We start from the raw sequence: 6,000 nt of genomic DNA, 5'->3' as shown, positions 1-6,000 counted from the left end.
AAAAAGAGACCACCTGTTTCCTGTAGAACACCTTTAGATCCCATTAGGAAACCATCAGATGCGTTTAGAATCAGCCACTAGTCACCTGTTAAACCACTAGGATCCTTTACATTGTGATATCAACCCATTAAAAAAAGACAAAACACTTTACAAAACCATTAGGAACTAACAGAAACATGCCCATACTATTAGAAACAAGGACATCCATATTAAACATACCTGCAGACACATTTTTTTAAAGAAAAGCACTTTTAAAGAAAAACAAGTATGTCCAAAATATTAACTTTACGAGAGAAGGAAAAAACACTCCTACCTTTCAATCTAAGTTAATGTGAAGAGATTTTATTCATTTTGGAGCATTTCTATTGGTCCATTCATCATGACATCACACAACGTAAAGGACAGCTGGTGTGTTAAAATGTGGAAAAATAAATGATGGACATTTCTTTGGGCAGCGACAATATTCAACAACATCGACTAAACACAAGGAAAAGGATAAAATAAAATGTAAAACTACAGTGTCAACACTTTCATACTTCCAGCAAACGTACCTCCATTATGTACCGAATCCGAGTCTTTTTTATTGCTGCGTTAAAAAGTCGAACGCTTTCATCTCCGGGACGAGCTGCTTTGTGACGTTTGAAGTAGAGCTGGCCAATCGCAGTGCAGGGGGCGGGGCTTGTAGGAATACGGGTGTGGGGAAGTGGGGAAAAAAGCTCCAGCGTGCGGAATGCGGCGCGCTGCTGCTGCTGCTGCTTGTCTACTGCGAGAAAAGAAAAAGGAAAAAGAAAAGAGACCCGGAGAACATTAGAGAACGTTACCGGACTGCCGAGAACTTCTCCGCACCGGGCCGCTCATCGGACTCGCACGGGACTTTCCACCGCTCCTCCGCAGCCGAAGGTGAGTGGAAAAAGTAGATAGTGTGAGATCGAAGTTGGGCTTGTTTTTCAGCGCGGAGAGCAGAAGCCGGCTGGCCGAGTCAGAGCGTCCTTTCCTCCGTCACAGCCGGCCGGAGCGCCCGCTGCCTCCGCCGGGGGGCTGGGGCACTTCCAGCTCGGTCTGTTTCAGCCTGTATTGCGGCTGTTGGTGCTATAGCTCATTAATATCGTTGTATTGATCAATTCCAGCCTGTTTAAAGTCAGCAGAGTGTTTCTTTCCACATCCAGTAGTAGATGTCCAACGTCAGCAGGCTGAAGTTTGCCCAGTTTGCCCAGCACGAGCCTTTTCCCTGCTTTTTCTGAGCTCGTGCAAGCATTAAAACACTGCTTTGACCCACTTTTCTGGCGGCTGGGTGAAGCACGCACACCGACAGGGGGGTTTTGGTGTTTGTCTTGGGAATATTTGAGGTTTTTCTGGAACAGGAAAAGTCACCCTCCTCCTTCGAGAACAATGAGGCTGATCCTGAGTCTGGGAGGAGTGGAAGGACTTTCAGGACTTTCTGGAGCTCGGAAGCTTGGTCAACACCTTTAACACCTTCAGCACCTCGGATTCTTCAGCTAAACCTGTTTTTTTGAGGCCCGAGGCAGAAGAAAACTGATCCAGAGTCCAGGCCGGGCCTTCAGGATCAGCTATATCTCAACTTGACCCCTATCCGTGTTGACAGTCAGGGCTGGAGAGGGTTGAGGTGTCCACTGCTGGACTTAACGTGATGACAGGCTCTGTCATGAAGTGATTAAAGAGGGAATTTCACCCATTTTTCTAACTGTCTGCGTGATTAAGTGGTTAAGATGTAAACAGTCGTTTGGAGTGGTTTGGTGTGAAACGCTCAGTTCTAGAAAAACTTACTGAGTCAGAATTGTTCACAGTGGTGGTGATAGGAACCAGACGTCCACCTCTAAAAGCTTCCTCACAGAAAGTTACTCCACGAAATGGTTATGAATTCACTGCCTGATGTCTGAGACACTGTTTTATGATAGTTTGGAGAAGATTTTGGGCCTAAAATTTGATTTTTAAAAATACATTTCATTGGTGAAAGTGTACGCGAGTCAATATTGTTCACAGTGGCGTTGATAGGAACCAGATGTCCACCTTTAAAGGCTTTAAGAAAGTTTAGGGCTAAAACTTAAAAGAATCTAAGTTCTTCCGTTACTCCAGATGTAGACGATCAGCCAAGACAACTTTGGCTTCTTTGGTCTAGAACTGGAGCGGCGAGGCTAACACTGCTAACACTAAAACGCAGTAGGCACCCAAAATGTTTCCGCAGAACCTTTTTCAAGGTCTTCATTAAGGCCAACTTGTAGATGAGGTTGAGGACACAGCGTGACTGAGCTCTGTTTACATCTCTTACACTGAATTATGAGTTAATTTTGGAAATATATTCCCCTTTAAGGCTCTTTTGGGTTTGAAACAGTTCAGGATGTGAACATGCTGGCCCACATTTCATCACGGATCTCAGAGGAAAAGTGCTGATCTCAAATCATGTAGGTCAGTCTAGTGCCTGGGTTTGGGGGGGTGCTGTTACTTTGGATCAGTATATCAGCGGATGGATGATGTTTTTCATGGTAGTGAGGGTGCAGTAGAACCGCTTTTGGAACCTCAGTGGATGGTTTGAAGAGCCTTCACTTAACGTAATGGTTCTGCACTTCTTAAACTAAGTAGTGAGCGATAAACAAACTTCTGTATTTGAGTGAAAATAGAGATTTTGAGGGGACAATGTGACCTAAAAGTAGATGTAATCTTTTTAGGGCTGGGTAGTTTGACAATATTTTATCAGAACATATATTGTGGATATGGTCAGTACTTAAAGAACGCTGAGGAGCTTAATATAGCACTGTGTGTGAAACGTTAAACAAAAATCACTGTATTTACTGTTTTGGTATTTTTTGCATGTGGTTGTTTTTTAACTTTTTAAACCTCAGAAAAAAATATTGTGATGCATATTGTAAAAATGCCTTCAAGGATCACGAATACCACATTTTTGCCACATTGCCGACTGCTAACTGGTCTATATGAGAATATAACTGATTTAGCTATTCAGGTTTGCAGCCGCACAAGTCTCCAAAATAGAAACGGTTCCTTAAAATAGTTTTTAAAAATTATTAAAAATATGTTGTAACGGTTATAAATCACAGTACTTTGACTTTTAATACTAAAGTACAGTTCAAAACATCATGACAGCAGGACAGTGAGAGCAGATCTGCAGTATTTACACTGTATTTACTCAGAACCTCTAGATAACTTTGAAAAATTTGGGCAAAATGCTGCTGTAGCTGAATCGTGTTCTTTAAAGTTTGAGTGAACTGATCAGAGGTCAGCGCCCTTATTCTGGGAAGATAAGGGTCAGCGTGTTGGATAGAAACACTTGTAGGTCAGCTGTTTCTGAAATTGTAGGGCTCCAACTTTTTCTCTCCCGATTTTGATGTCTGAACTCATTTTGGACTAGCGAAGTGCGTACATGTACACACAGTAAGCAAATAGGGTTCTAGATAATATGAAAAAAGGTTTTTAAAGGGTTTTTTTGAAGAACTATATGCAACAGTTTCTCCATCCTAGAGAGGAACCATTTAACAGCGCAAAGAACCATTTAGATATTCAGATGGTTCTTTGAGTTGTGATTCTGTATATAAACTGTTGCCTTTACTAAGGAAACTTTGAAGAACCTTTGAATGCTTTTGTTTTTGTGACAGTAGAGGCTGATGTATCATAGTGGAGAAGGTTATATGATAATTTTTAGGACTGCAATTTTTTGAGATGATCTTGTTCTAGAACCTTTATAAAATTGCGTTATTAAAATTTTATAGCGACAATGATGACAGAAGTGTTATTGACAATCATATTTTACTGCTGCTAAAACACAATTATTATCAGGATATCAAATAATTTTGGAATCTTTAAAGTCATTACTCAATTACTTATTTGCCTAATTGGCTCATACAGCCATCATTCAGAGTTCCATATGCGTAAGTGATTTCTTTTGTTATGGTGCGTTGAAATGTAGTCATATCGCCACCTACACTTCCTGTAGTGTATTACAGTCTGTCAGAATGACTGTGTGGATCATATGAACATTACAGAGCGCTTTTTAAATGAAACAATAGAAGTCATATCGCCCCCTACACTTCCTGTAGTGTATTACAGTCTGTCAGAATGACTGTGTGGATCATATGAACATGGACATCTTAAACTATTGTCATAATCAAAGTCATCAGCGAACTGATGAACTGTGTGGGCTGATGATGCAGCAGTGCTGTAGAGGACTCAGTCACGGTGAGCTGGCTGTCTGAGGCGGAGTGTGTGGTGCTGTAGGCTGTGTACACACACTCAGAGTGTGTTTTAGAGGACGTCCTGTACTGTGTCTCAGTGGAGAGAGAGCTTCAGGCCTTCAGCATATTGCCTTAATGAAAATTGTTATAACAGAGTGTACTAGGCCTTGGGGTGATTTTTCTCTTTAAAGGGGAATTCCACTGAATTTTCGAAATTTTGCATAATTGCATAATTGAGGGTGAGAGATGTAAATAGTCATTTTGAGTGTTTTGGTGTGAAATGGTTGATTGTAGAGACTCACAAAAGAAATATAGACATTTTATTTACTATCCAAAAACACCAATAAACCTACATGTGTCTTCTGAGTTTTATATGGAATGTTGATGATGGAAAATAATGGAGAATCTGAAAATAATAACGTTTCTATTTTGCCTCACAGCTCCCTACATGAATCCTTCCACCATGAATGGAGTTTAAGGCAAAAATCTCCTCAAAACTATCATAAAACAGTGTCTCAGACATCAGGCAGTGAATTCATAACCATTTCATGTAACAACTTTCTGTGAGGGAGCTTTTATAGGTGGATGTCTGGTTCCTATCACCACCACTATGAACAATAGATGTGATTATGTGATTTCTGACAGTGGATGACATGCTGTTATCTATAAACATGGGCTAAAGTATGCCAGCATAGCCATAAAATCTGAATTTCCATTTTCTCCGTTCTAGAGAAACTTACCAAGTCAGAATTGTTCACAGTGGTGGTGATAAGAACCAGACGTCCACCTCTAAAAGCTCCCTCACAGATTGTTGTTACATGAACCGGTTATGAATTCACTGCCTGATGTCTGAGACAGTTTTACGATAGAGAACTTTTTGGGAAACTCCATTCATGGTGGAGGGATACATGCAGGGCGCTGTGAGGCAAAATAGTCCCCCAAGAAAACGTATTATTTCAGATTCTCCGCTATTTTCCATCATCAACATTCCATATAAAACTTAGAAGACACGTGTAGGTTCACTGGTGGTTTTGGATAGTAAATAAAATGTCTATATTTGTGTTGTAGTCATGGCGACCCCTGGTTCCTATCACCACCACTGTAAAGAAATCTGAACCATTTCACACCAAACCACTCTGACAAACCCTGAATTATGCAGTACATTTTTGAAAAATGGGTGGAATTCCCCTTTTAAGAATAATCAGAACACACATTTCACACAGAAGCGCCCTGTTGCGTGTATGTACTGCGTGTATGTGCGTATAAATGCCTTTGTTCTGGTTCAGCCAGGCCGGCTCAGCGTGGAGCTCCAACATGCACTCACACGTGCTGTAGCTGCTAACTCTGGAGCGTAACTGCAAAACCATCAGTGGTTCAGCCTTCAAGTCTGGAACAGGTCAAGGCAGGTCTCTTTATTCTTCTTCTTCTCCTCTCCCTCTGTCTGTCTCTCTCTCTCTCTCTCTCTCGCTCTCTCTCTCTCCCTCTCTCGCTCTCTTTTATGGTTCCCAGCTGGCTGATTAGCCTAGCGTAGCTGCGGTTGAAGCTACTGCCGCAGCTGGAGGGCTCTTTGCTTCTGCTCAGCGTTTCACCTGCTTTATCCACCAAAACCAGGATCATCCTGAACCCCTGAAACACGCGGGGGGAGTTTGGCAAAGCAGGGATTCTCAGTTCAGCTGGATATTTTAAGCCCAGCGTCAGTATGGTACACCAAACAGTAGAACAGCTCTACTCCTATTGGACAGATTTCACTTTTTGCTTAGGCCAATGGGAACGAAGGTTCCCTGATCGCACAAGAACC

The 6,000-nt window shown here is 41.8% G+C and overlaps 1 protein-coding gene across 1 annotated transcript in view; it reads left to right on the top strand.

The window, feature by feature from the left end:
* The first annotated feature begins 646 nt into the window (after positions 1-646).
* luzp1 (leucine zipper protein 1) overlaps positions 647-6,000 on the top strand; it is a 61,018-nt gene continuing 55,664 nt past the window's right edge. Inside the window, 1 exon segment of the mRNA XM_036593160.1 lies at positions 647-900. The gene's annotated coding sequence lies outside the window, so the exon portion shown is untranslated.

This window comes from Colossoma macropomum, unplaced genomic scaffold (assembly GCF_904425465.1).
Source record: "Colossoma macropomum unplaced genomic scaffold, Colossoma_macropomum, whole genome shotgun sequence".
Classification (NCBI taxonomy): Eukaryota; Metazoa; Chordata; class Actinopteri; order Characiformes; family Serrasalmidae; genus Colossoma; species Colossoma macropomum.
The sequence above is the reverse complement of the archived record's forward strand: the minus strand, read 5'-3'. Positions and strand labels throughout refer to the sequence as shown.